The following is a 14,632-nucleotide window of genomic DNA, read 5'->3' as shown; positions in this document are numbered from 1 at the left end:
GGATGGAGGTGAGGGGGCCCCCGCCAGGGGGAGCCATTCCCCGACCCTTTCACCCACAGGAAGGCGAGTCCTGGTTCCTGCTAGACAAACGCCCCGAAATCCGGGACCTGGAACCACAGACCCTCCAGCCCACGCGGGGATCCCGCGCCGAGGAGCACCCCCGGCCGGGCCAGGCGGCGGGGCAGAGGCCCCAGCATGAAGCTGGGGCGCGCCGTGTGCGGGGAAGCTCGGTGGTCAGGAGGCACGAGATCTTGGGGATCACGCAGAGTGTACGGGCGAATAAAAACATTCACCCTCCCCCCTACCCCAAGAAAAACACAAACGGAGAGAAACTTTACACTAACAGCGAATTGGTGTAGAGAAAGAGAAGAGAATGAACTTGTTGAGATTTCTCTGGAGTCTGAAACCCATATTGCTGAATGCACCCTTTTTGTAAAAGTTAGACCTTTGTTTCCTGGATCTGGCCCCATCCCTACCTGGTGTGGGCTGCCTGGGGGTCTCATGCGTCCTCTCCGTGGGCACAAGGAAGCTGGGTGGCACAGGACTGGGGTGATGAGGGCCCCTTAAAGATTGTAGCAGTCCAGGCTGAAGTGGGCATTTCTGAGCCGTTAACAAGAGTCCCTTTCCCCTGGGTCTGGGTCTACAGGCCACGTTCATCTGGTCTTTTCACAGTCGGTGGAAACCTGCTGGAGGTCCCGTGTTTTGTTGTTTTTTTTTTTTGACCTCAGGGCCCCTGTGTGTTGAGTCTGCGTACCTGTGCCCAGGCCTTGGGAAGTGAGAAAGCTGCTGGCATCTACCACGAGCACCCTATCTGCCATATGTGTGCCTGTTCGACATTGAAGGGAGCCTGGAGGGACTGTTGCCGTATCGTTCTCTCTAATTTCCTCCCTCATCTCTGCACCCCAAGAGAGAACAAATGAGCAGATCAAAGAACTGGGGTGGCTTAATACTGGCCGGGGGAAGTTTTCATTTTTCTCTTGGTTAGAAATGTGTGCTCCTTGGACAGCCTCCTCCCCTCTTCTGTCCCCAGAATCCCCTGCAAAGGTGCCAGAGATGGGGTGGGCCTGGGAAGAGAGTTAGTTGAGGTTCTTGCTTTCCATATCGCCCACCAGATGTTTTTGCTGGATGTCACCAAAATGCTGTAGGACGGAGGTGCCATAAAGAAAGATCAGCATGATTATTTTGAACAGACGGGGTTGGGGGAGGAGACAGAGGAAAGGGTGGAGAAGCCCATGTCTCTGGGTATGTCTTCAAGACATTCCAGAAAACAAAAGGAATTTTTCGTTTTGTATTGTTTTTAGTGGCTCTTGTTTTTCTGCGGAAGAAAGCCTGCCCAGAGCAGCCCTGGCCTTGGGGCCCCCTGATGGCCTGCAGCTCCAGTGCTGTGCCCCTTCTTTCCGTCCCCTACTCACAACCCACCCCACTTGCCTTAAACAGAAGGGGGACTTGAGACTCCAGGCCTCTGATGTTTGTGTTTGGATTTAGCATATCATGTGCATAAACTCCAAGATCTCTGATTCGGCAAAATTTTAAGTCTTGGAAATCTGGTCTCCTTATCTCCCTGTCCCTAAACCCATTCAAACGCTGCTTCTGGGGACCTCTTTACCCAGCCTGAGGCTGAAATGGCAGTCTATTGGGGCACTTTCTAGGAGCAGAAGTTCATCTGGAGTTGGAGGTAGGATACCCTGGGCCATTTAGGAAGTAAGTGGTCCCTGCACCTTTAAGAAAATTCCGTGCCGGCTTGGAAAGAGCTACTGAGTTACTGAATGAGGTTTTCGTGGTCTGGGGGTGGGTTGGAACACAGAGTGCTGGGAAGGGACAGGTGGGGAAGGGGGTGTGAAGGCAAGGGATGATGGCAAGGATCTGCGGGAGGGGGTAAGGAAGGGAGGACGCAGCAAGGTTTGGGATCTCAGTGGGGCTTCTCGGAAATCCAACTTTTCTGGATCGTCAGTGAGACTTTGGGCAAGTCATGTTCCCTCTCGACCCTGTCTTCCCAGTCTGGAAAATGAATGTGTGGGCAGGCTTGCCGCTTAAAGGCAGGAGAGTATAACTTTTTAGGGCAGGAGGCAGCTCAGGCCCTGCCCCCAGTTCAGTGGAGGTCACCTCTCCTGCTGTCTTGCCCCAGCCCACCGCTCCCCTGCACAACATAACGAACCAGGTTCCCACCCTCTGTCAGATTGCTGTTTTTGCACAGAGACAGTGATGTCAGTGGCCTGTGCCCGCTGGGAGCCCCGAGTCTGTCTGGGAGCTCATGTGTTGCCGTTCTCCAGATGCTTGTCCAGCCCTCACTCTCCATCCCTGAGAGGAGCACATGTTGGTGGCTGGGCTGCCCCTTGTAGGGACCCCGCTTTCCAGAGGGCTTGCCCTTCTAGCCTGTTTCATGAGTTGAGAGAAGGAAAATCAGGACCATTTGTTCGTGCTCAGCTGGTACACAGCGAAGGGAGGGGGCCTTGGAAGCCAGCACTCTGGGCCCCCGGAGCAGATGATCGGGCGATCGGTTATTTCTGCAACCTGATCCCATCGAGCAAACCTGCCAGCTTGGGCTCCTCCTGCTGCACGAGCTGGCATCTTGGACCCGAATCGCGCTTCGATCTGGCGGGGGCGTGCAGATAATGAAAGTCTTTTTTAAAAAGAGAGAAAGGGATGGTGAGCCCCAACGTGTGCAGCTGCCAAAGTAGGTCTTTCCTGTCTACACTTTTCTCAGAGTCAACCTCGCCCCTTGTCTGCACCCCAGGCTGATGGTTTAATTAGCGAATTGAACAACCTGGAGATGGGCAAAAAACACGTTCACTGGTCGTGTGCGCGCGTACATACTGGGGGGCAACAGGGTGGTGTGGGAAGGTTCCTGAACCTTAAATAAGGAGACTCCTGTTGGAGCCCTGATTCTGCTGCAGATCGGGCTGTGTGACCTCAGTGAGTCACTGCCCCTCTCTGAGCCTGTTTTGCTGTTTCTTCAGAGGCAGCCTTGTGCGGTGGTTGGGCTGCCTGGGTTTGAATGTTGGCTTTCCCCTTCTGATCAGCTGTGTGACCTCAGGCCATCCAGCCTTTGGTGCCTCAGTCTCCTGATCTGCAAAATGGGACTCATAAGACCTCATCAGGTTATGGTGACGAGTCCATGAGACAAGCATGCAGAACACTTAGGACAGTGCCGTGCGTGCCGTCACTGCTCAAGAAAGTTCACTATCACCGCTGTCTTTACGTGAAATGGGAGGGGTCCGTTTTGATTCTTACCAGCTCTGATAGTCTGTGACTTGGTGTGTGTGTGTGTGTGTGCACGCGTGCACGTGCGCTTTGGGAATGGAAGGCAAGGGTGAATAAAATAAATCGCTTTTCCCCCCTTCCTTCCCCTCACCCATTGAGGGACCCCTGAGTTAAAATCTTGTGAGTATTCTCATGATCGCTCCATCCCCATGGCAGGAAGCCCAGTTTGACGTCACTGAAAATGTCCCAGTTTCTGGCACTTGAGGGATGATATTTCATCAGCTAGTATTTGCCCATCCTTCCCCTTCGTTCCTTTGTTTCCCGCCCTAAACCATAGTATGAAGACCATATGTGCAGATAATGAGTTTAAGCTGATAAACAACTCCCAGATTCACCCAAATAAAAGGCCGTCTTGCTAGAAGACACTTTTGAATTTAAAATAACTAACCTAGCTTCTCTGCTCTGTTGCATTATGTCTGGCGGACCCTGTTTCCCTCTTTGCATTCTGCCCCTTGGTCTGCTGTGGCGACACGGGCCGGGCTGCCCTCCCCCTCATCCCCTCCAGCAAGGCTGGTGCTCTGAGCCACCCCAGGGAGGGTCTCCGCGGTGGCACGCATGTTGCGAGTGCTCACTATCAGCCGGGAGCTAGACGATGCCGTCTCACCCCCACCCATGAGGCTGGTTCAGATACTGTCCCCATTTCACAGAATACAGAGCAAGGCTCAGACAAATCAAACGAGCAGATGGTAGTGCGGGGATTTGAACCTACGTCGATCTGATTGCCCATCCAGTGCTCCAGACCGCTGTGTGGGACTTCCTCTTGCGTCAGAACCTCCTGTGAGCTCCAAAATCCCAGGCAAGACACCTTCAAGATGCCATCAGGCCATCGCCTCCCTGCTTTTGCCCGTCTCCCAGGCTCAGTGCCTTGGGAGATCCTTCTTTTCACCCTGCATGCATTTTCCAGCCAATCTAGGCACAGGGAAAGGGAGGAGTTTGGGGGCAAGAGGGTAATGACCTTACCAAGCAACAAAAGGGTGTTCCTGGAAGATGATGCGTATTGGAGTCACAGATGCAAATTTGAACCTTGTTTCTGACACTTCCTGGCTCTGTGGCTTTGGTTTCCTTGTCTGGGAAAAGCAGCAGAGTAGCGACAATAACACCATTAAGCTAAGTATCAGCGGCTACAGCCCTGGGATGACGCCAGACTCGGTGGCTTCACCTGCAGGTGTGATTCCCGCTCACGTGACTTGTCGGCTCGGATCTCCGCTCTGCGCGGTTACTCAGGCACCCAGGCTGATGGTGACTCGGCTGTGTAGCTGCACCTTCTGGAATCTATGGCATCCGTAGTTATACCCGATGGCCTCAGCCAGAGGTGACCCACATCACTTCAGCTCTGGTGCATCGGCCAGAACCGTCCCGTGGCCCCAAACCAGCTGCAAGGGAGGCCGAGAACGCCAGCAGGTGCATGCATATTTGCCAAGCGCGCACGCCGCGGGATTTAGTTTGTCCTTCCTCCCTGCCTCCGGACAGGCTGGAGGGGGTGCTGGGTGTTCAGTCCGGACTCGAGGAGCATGCACCTATATGAATCGTAACCAGTTGCAGGTAGAATGTTTTCTAGAAAAAACGATTCGAAAAGGTGGCTGAGTGAGAGGCATCACCTATGTTCTTACAGCTACCACCTTTCTGGACTTGCCGGCCTTTGCCATGCTCTCTCAGGCTAAGAACAGCTTCCCGGGATGAACGGTCCCCGCTTGGGCTTTATCCTGGGCTCACCTTTAGGCTGGAAGTCACTGTGACTGCCGCAAGTTGGGCCGTTCTCCCCCAGGGGCAGCGCCTGGGCATCTGCCTGAGGAGGGAATGGGCGGGGTGGGGGGCGATGAGTAGACAGCTTCTACTCTGCAGTTTATCTCATAGGAGCCCTCGGGGGCTTTTGGGGGCTCAGCTGATGTGGCTGAGGGTTCAGATATGAAACCTGTCCTTGCGCAATGAAGGCAGAGGAATCAACACCCCATCAAAGTTTCGGAGTACAGCTTCTGAGCATAAGGGCCTGGGTTCAGATCCCAACTCAGCCACGTGCCATGGTCTCTGACAACTCACTTGACTTCTCTGTGCTGCTGTTTTACCTCATAGAGTTTTAGGAAGATGAGACTAAAGTGCGTAAATGTGTCTCCCAGCCCTGAATGTGACACTTCAGAAGTGTTCAGTGAATGTTAGAATCGTTCTCATTATTTTATTATCGGTTTCCACCAGGGTGATAAAGGCACAGGCCCCACAGCGTGCAGCTCGGTGCCTGGGGTTGAATGCGCGCTCCGTATGTGCATGCCGAATGAATGAGTGAATGATCACATCCTTCCTTGCTGTGCACTGAGGCCTCCAGCCATACGCCCCTCTTGTGTTGGAGCACTGGGGATACCCCGAGAACAAACCCAGTAAAGGGCCTTAGCTGCTGAGAAAAACTCAGGAAAGACACTTCTATCTGGGAGGCAGGGCAGCAGAGCCCTCCTCATGGAGCCAAGCACAAGTTAAGGCTTGGAGGCTGGGGAGAGGCTGGGGAAGGAGAGCCTGGAAGGTTGTGGTCACTCCAGGGTGTGTGGTGGCCTAGTGGGGAGTGGTCCCACGGCCAGCGGAGACACTGCCCCACTTCCCATCCTCCCCCCGCCCCCACCGAGCCAGTCCTCCAGGATTTTTTTTTTCCAGGTAAACCCTACTTCCAATGTGGGTCTCGAACTCACAACCCCGAGATCAGGAGTCAAACGTTCTACCAACTGAGCCAGCCAGGCACGCCTCCTTCGGGGTTTTCACCTGACAGGTGCACCGTTCTCGAGGCAGCCGGATCTATGAACATGCCCGCTAGATCCGACGGCCCTCGTTCCATTTACAGACAAACGGGCTCTCAGATTCCCACTGCTCCCCACCACCTTAAAAATAAAACTCAATTTACGGAAGCCCGACTTCCACACTTTGTTAGGAAGAACATCTGTTGTGTAATGTGATCACGCTAGCCACCGTGCTGGTGACCCTCCCGTGGATTCTCAATTGTGTTCAAAGGCTTTCCCACAGCCCCGCCCCCTGCCCCCCAAGCCTGCCTGTCTGCCCCAGCCCACCTGCCACCTCGCTCTTCCTTTCCTTGTGCCCTTTTGCACAGAGCTGCTCTCCATGCACTGCCTCCACCCTGCAATGCCTTTTCCTCTGTTTGGCTACCAGACCTCTCCGCACCCTTGGGAACCCAGCCCCTGCATCACCTCCTCCAGAAAGCCCTCCTTGACTCTTGCCGGGGCCGAGTTCTCTTCCTCTGATTGCTCCACTAATCCCTCCTTAATGGAGTTTTGTCACACTTGGGTGGTTCTTTAATGTCCGCCTCTCCTACTCTAGTGTGGACCCCAGAGGGCAGGGACCCCCGCCCCCTGCTATTGCTCAGTGCTGCATCCCAGACACCGGCCCAGACATGGGGGCCTGGCAGGTGCTGGGGGTGCCTCCCTCCATTTTCTCCTCTGCAAGTACGTCCCTTCCAGGTTGTTTTGCACACAGCTAACATGTATGGATCACGTGCAGTGTGCAGGCGCTTACAAGTCTGATCTCATCCAATAGAATAATGGCTTACAGGCCCAGCCCTCCCTCTTACTACCTCTGCAGCCCTGGGGCACACTGCTCAGCCTCTCTGTGCCTCATTTTCTCATCCATAAAATGGGACTAAAAATAACACCCAGCGTATTGAGTTGTGAGGACTAAGTCAATTGATTCATGTCAAACTTATTTTCCCGGCATGGGAGGCTAGAAGTTTATGACCAAGGTTTGATTCGTTCTGAAGTCTCTCCTTGGCTTGCAGGTGAATGACTGCCTTCTTGGGTCCTCGCACAGCCTTCCTCTGCATCTGTGCACCTGCCGTCTCCTGGGCGTCCATATCTCCCCTTCTCCTAAGGGCCTTAGTCAGATAGGATTAGGACCTATGGTAACAGCCGTATTTTAACTTCTTTACTGTTTTAAAGATGCCCATCTCCAAATACAGTCACATTCAGAGACACTGGGGGTTAGGGCCTCTACACATGAATTTGGGGAGACCACAATTTAGCCCATAATACCTTTTAATTCAGTACTATGATTGTCCCCATTTTTGTGGCTGAGGAAACTGGGGCGCAGAGAGGTTAAGTCACTTGCCAAGGTCACACAGCTGGTAAGCAGAGGTATAGAGCCAACCCAGGTGGTCTGAACCACAAGTCTGCTCTCAAGCATTAGTTGGTCTGTTTCCTGGCTACGCTCCTGTGTGGGACACCGGGGCCTTCCCTGCTGGAGCCGGCTTGTGTCTCAACAGCCAGAGCGGGGAGGAAATCAGGATCCGGGTCTCAGAGGCCTCGCTCTTGGTGCCTTGCTAGCCCGAATCCCTTGTTCAGTGGCCGCTGCCAAACCGACGAGGGGATCAGGACATTTCCTCCTGCACCTGGGCTAAGAGGGAGGCCAAGGCCACAGTCAGGTGGAAAGGAAGTGAGAAGGCCTCAGGAAGTGAGGGTCCTTATCAGCTCTAGGGTTTTCTCCCCCCCCCCCATAGTTCATTTATTCGATTTTCCAGGAGTTCTCAGAAGCTTTTTGAAAATAGTCATGTTTTGGGGCGCCTGGGTGGCTCAGTTGGTTAAGCGTCCGACTTCGGCTCAGATCACGATCTCCCGGTTCATGAGTTGGAGCCCCGCGTAGGGCTCTGAGCCTGGAGCCTGCTTTGAATTCTGTGTCTCCTTCTCTCTCTACCCTCCCCTGCTCATGCTCTGTCTCTCCGTCTCTCAAAAATAAATAAATGTTAAAAAAAAAAAAAGTAAATAGTCACGTTTTACCGGCAAATGGCTGGGAAAAGATAATCAGAGTAAACATAATAAGAGAATAAGTGAACTAAAATAAAAGTATATTTGGTGGGAACTAACATTCAGGCTTAATCCAGTGTCCTCACCCAGGGGCAGCCCAAGTCACCTGCCTCTCGCCTCTCTTGAATGGTCCTCGAGGTAAATGAGCACATCTGTGTACACAGCACCCTTCATTTTATGGTCCCAGTGACATTCTGTCCTTGATGCTCTGTGTCCTACATGTTCTCACTTGTTCTGTGTTACTGCGTCCACTTCTGCCTTGTTTTAGCTGGGTGGCTCTAAAAGCAGACCCCGAGCAAAGATTTGGGTGCCATTCATTTATGTGTGTATGAGGTTGGTCCCAGAAAGGTGAGGGGGCAGGGAGGGGAGGGAAGGCGAGGGGAGCAGAGCCAATAAAAGGTGTACCTGTACCGACAAGCCTACTGCTGTGGGCCCCTGGGGACCCTGCCAGTGACTGGGGGGAGCACCCTCAGAATCATCCCAGCGAATGGTCGCCAACTTCTGTTCTCTCATTGGTTGAGGGTTCCTCCAAGAACATCAGCTTCTGGATACTTCTAGCCTGCCTTCAAGGCCAAGAGGGAGAAGGGGGTGCTTGAGGAGGGCCACCAGAGTGAACAGAACTGTCCCCTGGAGCTGTGGAGTCTCCGAGCTAGACCATGAGGGGTATGGGAGAGGCGCGGTTCTCTTTGTGATAGGTGTCTTGTATTCCACGGCATGGGTCGCCGTGATGTTTTTGCCTGATTCCCCACTGACGAACTGCTCAACGCTGCATCCCAGACACCCGGCCCAGGCCTGGAACCTGGCAGGTGCTGAGGGTGCCTCCCTCCATTTTCTCCTCTGCAAGTCTGTCCCTTCCAGGCTGTTTTGCCTGATGGGCACAGCTAATGTGTATCGATCACATGCAGTGTGCAGGCGCTTACAAGTCAGATCTCATCCAATAGAATACTGGTTTACGGGCCCAGCCCTCCCTCTTACTAACTCCACAGCCTCGGGGCACATTACTCAGCCTCTCTGTGCCCCCTCCCCCCTTCCTGACTTCCTACCAAGCAGGCAGTTTGTGGAGAACACCTGTCGTGGAGTGGCCAGCTGAGGCAATGGCCGTCTTCTCTCTCCCATGGTTGCTTCGCTGTCTCCAGCCTCTTTCTGCCCCCTGTTCACCCCCACTTGGTCCCCACAGATGTCACTGTGACCCTTTCATCTTACGGGGTCCAGGAGGCCAGGCTAGGTGGGATCTGTGGATAGCCCTGGGCCCTTTGGATAAGACTTACAGGAGAGAGGCCAGCAGGTCATGACAGAGGGTGATCGCCACCTTCCTCCAGGGTTGGATGAGGCCATCCGTGGCAGATCAAAGGGCTTTTTGTTGTTGTTTTATTTTCTTTTCCAGTGGCTTCTTGCTGGGGAAGTGGGCTGAGGAGCCAAGCCAAACAGAGCAACCTCCAAGGCCGCTGCCTGCTAGCTCTTCCGGGGGCTGGAGGAGCCAGAGGTCCTGCTTCTGAGGGGCTAGAGCTGGGCCACANTGGGGCACCAGGAATATGGACTGAAGCCCAGCCACCCCCCCACGCCCCCTGTGCCCCAACTGGAGAGACCAAGAGAGCACTGGACCGGAAGTTCAGAGTCAGAGCCCGGGGTCCAGTCCTGCTTTGGGTCTGACTAGCTCTCCTCTCGCTGTGGACCCCTGACGACTCATCCACATTCTGGGGAGTTGGGTGTGGCTTTCTTCTGGGTCTCCTTCCAACTCTACATCCTCCCCTCAGAGTCCTCAGCGGGGAATATGACCAAAAAGCCTCAAATCCCCTGGAGAAAAGCACTCAGAGAGCCGAAGTGTGGTTGTTGATGGAAGCGGGGTGTTGTTTAAATAAATTAAGAGCGCAAGAGGAAAATCCATCAGCCTTATTTTCAATAGCTGGGATGATATGCATAACATTTCCTTCCCTTCATTTGATAATTTTTCCTTCTCGAAGTAGTTGGAAGAAAGAAAGTGTCTGATGATTTGCTAAACAATGAGCTCAAATAAAAATACTCTTTTAAAAAAGTGGTTGCTATGTAATTGAATTGAAATAATGGGCAATTTTTGTTTCTAAATAGCCCAAGCACTCACAAAGGTCTACTCAAACCTATTTGCGAGGTACACGTGTGTGCAAAGAGAAAAAGAGCTCACTGACAGAATGTCTTTGGCAAAACAATAATAATGCTAATAATATATTTGAGGGTGTGTGCCTGAGTTCATGCACGTCTTCTGGGTCTAAATGTACGGGATTAAAATTAACCACTGTTTGGGAAGGGAGAGTTCCAAAGGCAGCCGTAGCGTCCACATGGTGTTTGAACGGGAGCTATGTATAAGTGAGTGGGCTTTCTGGCTTCTCGGTCCCATGGATGTGAGTTCAAATCCTGGTTCTCAACAACTATGTGATCTTTGGCAATTTTTGTTTGTTTTTTGGTTTTTGGTTTTTTGGTTTTATTTATTTATTTATTTATTTATTTATTTATTTATTTATTCTAACTGAGCGTCTGTTTTATCATCTGGAAAACAAGGACAGCACAGGCCAGATCAGGTGTCTAGCCTGGTGCCAGGTGTGGGGTGACCTGCTGGGGGGGGGTCTTCTTCCTTTCTCTTTTCTCTCCAGATGCACAGCAGAATTTTTCCAAGTACGCACACCTCAAACGATCTCATCTGATGCCCAGCAATCCCACTGGGGTTTTTCACCTCCATTTCATGGAAGGGAAGTCCGAGGTGCAGAGATTATGGAATTCTCTAGATTGCCCAGTGGGTGGAGGAGGATATGAGAGATGAGAGGGTTTGTCTGAACCTTCCTCCAAAGCCTGGCCTTTCCCATGCAAAGGGGGGTGTTGCTGTGAGGTATGTAGAATGCAAAGTAGGCGTTCCCTCCTTCCTTCTTTCTTTTCTCATGTGTATACTAGAATTTTACTGAAGATTTGAGACTGAGGGTAGGTAGCCACTCAGGCATTTCTGCACAACTGAGACTCTTCTGGTCTTTAAAAAAATTTTTGTTTTTACATTTACTTATTTTTGAGAGACAGAGAGAGACTGAGCACAAATAGGGGTGGGGCAGAGAGAGGAGACACAGAATCCGAAGCAGCCTCCAGGCTCTGAGCAAGCTGTCATCACAGAGCCTGATGTGGGGCTTGAACCCATGAACTGAGAGATCATGACTCGAGCCGAAGTCAGGTGCTCAACCCACTGAGTCACCCAGGCGCCCCTCCCTTTTTGTTTAGTTTATTTATATATGTATTTGGAGAGAGAAAGAGCACAAACAAGGGAGGGGCAAAGGGAGAGAGGGAGAGAGAGAATCCCCAGTAGTCTCCGTAGGAACTGTGAGATTGTGACTTGGGCTGAAATCAAAAGTCAGATGCTTAACCGACTGAGCCGCTCTGGCGCCCCTCTTCTGGGTCTGTGAGCCCCGAACTGTACCCACCACAAGGAACTCTCCGGCTGGGGCTGGGTCCCCTTGCCTAGTCCTCTCCTCTCCCAAGCTCCTCCCCAGGCTCAGGGCCCCTTGTCCCTCCTTCTGGGGACACGGGGTTTCTGCTCTCTCGGCCACACCCAGAGGCCCCCTGCCCCTCGTGCAGGTGACTCAGGTATGGTACCCCTACCTCCAGAGTGCGGGGAAGGAAACAGCCTCTCCAGCACCCAGCTCGGCCTCCTTGCCTGCCGTCAACCCTTTCAGGGACCCATCCTTGCTGGCCCTGGACATCCTGCCCTCCCGCTTCTAAGGCCGCCTCATTCCCAGGAACCGACCTAGGCCTCCATCCAGGGATGTTCCTTCGAAGACATTGTTCTGTAGGGAAGACGGGTCATCTCAGCTCACATCTGTCTTCTTTGTCCCTCCTGTCAGTTAGCAGGAGGCTATGAACAGAAGCGGCACTCCCTCCCACCCCTCCCCCTAAAGAATTCAGGAGCCCATGATGTGCATGCACATCCACACATGCACGTGTGTACGCGTGTGTGCACATACATGAAGATGCATGTGCTTGCATGGCTTCTGCAGGGCCTGTACCTGTGCCTTAGGGCATCACCAAGGGCTGAATGACTGTCCCTTTGAGCTGAAGAGACACAGGGTTGGGGCCAGGCCTGTCCCCACCAGTTGGGTGGGTAACGGGAAGAGAGCCGTGTGGGGCAGTGTTCCATCCCGGGTGGATCCTGGCCCTGCCACTTCCTGGTGTGTGAAGAATCAGGCTGGTGGAGTCCGATTCTTCCTTTTCCTTCCATGGAAACGAGATAACAGCGGTGAGGCAGGCGGGAGGCCGAANGTCCCGGAAGTTCGGGGGGCGGTGAACTAGACCGCCAGGGAAGGTGCTGGCGGGAGCTGGGGTGTGGGGGGAGTGCCCCGCATAGCATCCCTTTCTGGAGTCCTGCCTTCACTTCCCAGACGTGGACGGGGCACAGGGTAGCCCCCTTCGAAGCCCCAAATCTCCATGGAAGGTAACGACTAGAGGTGCAGACAAAGCGGTTCCCGAGGGAGGAAGTCCTGTGGTGACACAATCCCGGGACCCAGTTTCAGGCACATTTTGCTAAAAATGGCCTCAAAGGACAGATTTGCAGACGTTAAGGAACGTTTCGTATGTTTGAGCCCCCACCGCCTCGCCCTTTTGTTTTGAATTTTCGCGTGAGCGACGGGGGAAGAACAGGAAGGAGCCATGTGGCCTAGCTGAGGGGAGAAAATGAGATTGCTTGGTTCTTATTTGCAGCCAAAGGCACCGGGAGTTTTTCTGCAAATGTTTAATAAAGACGAAAGCAGTCAGACAGCGGAGGCCTCCTGGGCCACGTGGAAGCCCCTCCCTGGACTTGTGTGTTACCGCGTCGGAAAAGGGCAGTTCTCGGCAGGTCAGACCGGCGATCTCAGCAGCATTAGGGAACATCTCTTTCTTAGAGCCCGGGGACCAGCGGGAGAACAAGCCCTGGCCTGGTCTGGGCCGTGGCTCCTTGCCTGTGTGCTGAGATCCCCGCCCACAGCGGCCTGGGCGCTGTCCCCACTGTTTACTGCTTGGCGGGTGAGAAGCGAAACAGATGTGATTGGTTTGAGCGAAAGAGGTTACCGTCGTGTGTTTCTGCCTTTTCTGGCGGTTCCTCATTGTTTGCAGAAGTCCCCCTGGAGCAGAGAGAAAGAGCCCCCTGTTAGAAATGGGGAGGTGGTTCGAGTTCTAGCTTTGGCACAGCCTTGCTGTATGACCTTGGGCAAGGCGCTAGCCCTCTCTGGGCTCATTTGCCATCTCTAAAACCCAGGGCAAAAACCAAAACCAACTAAGCAAAAACCACACTGGTGCAGAGACAAGTTATTTTCACAGATAGCTTAGCAGGGTGAGTGTGGGAATTCTTCACACAAGTCAAAGAGTGAGGCCCGGGTTGGGCTTGGTCCTTTCTCTGTTCCCCCGTAACCATCCTGCGTTGCAAAAAGGCTGAGCCACTTAAAGCAGCAAGGGTTTCTGTGCCAACCCTGAACAGCGGGAGTGGCACGATGCGTGGTGCCTGGACGGCAAAGAATGGTCATCCCAAATTCCAGCTCTGATTGACTGGTGGCACCGGCTTGAGCCCCACAGAAGGGTGGCTGAGGAAGGAGTGCAGGATCCCTTCTTGCTGTTGGCCGTGATGGGAAGCAGGTGGAATGCTAACATGTGGGGAGGTTTGGGGAGCCCCGGGGAGTAGGAGAGAGGCTAGGAATCGGGGAACCTGGGCTCTCTGCCTGTTGTGAGCTTTGTTGCTGCATGACCCAAGGTGATGGTCCTCACTTGGGCTAGATTTTAAGATACTTATTCCTGCATGTGTCCGTGCCCAGGAAGTTGGGTTGGTACAGGGGGCTGGACTAGTGCAGTCACCGGGCGTGTGGACTTTGAAGAGGCTCGGCTCACGAGACTTTAATGTGATTTCTTCCCGGTGGAGGAGCACTCGCTGACGGACAGCCGCTCACACACTGTTTAGGTCTCATGTCACTCATCAGTGTAGGGGGGGCAATTTCCCCTCACGACTACGTTAGTTTGTGAGGCATCGATATGCTGTCAAGGAAGATGGTCTGGCCAGTGGCTCAAATGAGCAAAGCACATAGACCAAAGGTGCAAAACCACAGCCAAGCTGCGGAGGTGTTTTGTGTAAGGTGTGCAATGTCTGAAATACGAAATTCACCCGACATTGAAATGTCAGGAGGGGCCCCAGCGTGGCTCCGTCGGTTGAGTGTCTGACTTCGGCTCAGGTCATGATCTCATTCTTCGTGAGTTGGAGCCCCGCGTGGGGCTCTGTGCTGACAGCTCAGAGCCTGCAGCCTGCTTTGGATTCTGTGTCTCCCTCTCTCTCTGCCCCTCCCCTGCACACAGTCTTTCTCTCTTTCTCAGAAATAAATAAACATTAAAAAAATTTTTTTATGAAATTGGGAAATGTAACCAAAGTTGCATATACACAGACTGAATGACCCAACAGTTCTACCCTTAGGTATATGTCCAACAGCAGTGCATACAGTTGCTCCGCAAAGGGCATGTATGAGAATGTTCGTGACTTCCCCGACCGTGACGGGCAATTCCCGGAAACAATGCGAATGACTACAGGAGGTAGGATGGATATTGTCCCCCACAGAGTA

At 53.1% G+C, this 14,632-nt stretch overlaps 1 protein-coding gene across 1 annotated transcript in view; it reads left to right on the top strand.

Annotated features, from left to right (window-relative positions):
* The window catches only part of TSPAN18 (tetraspanin 18), a 172,487-nt gene that overhangs the window by 590 nt on the left and 157,265 nt on the right, over positions 1–14,632 (top strand). The window lies entirely within an intron of this gene.

This window comes from Crocuta crocuta, unplaced genomic scaffold, assembly GCF_008692635.1.
Source record: "Crocuta crocuta isolate KB4526 unplaced genomic scaffold, BGI_CrCroc_1.0 scaffold330, whole genome shotgun sequence".
Classification (NCBI taxonomy): domain Eukaryota; kingdom Metazoa; phylum Chordata; class Mammalia; order Carnivora; family Hyaenidae; genus Crocuta; species Crocuta crocuta.
Note: the sequence above shows the minus strand (reverse complement) of the source record. Positions and strands in the feature narration are given on the sequence as shown.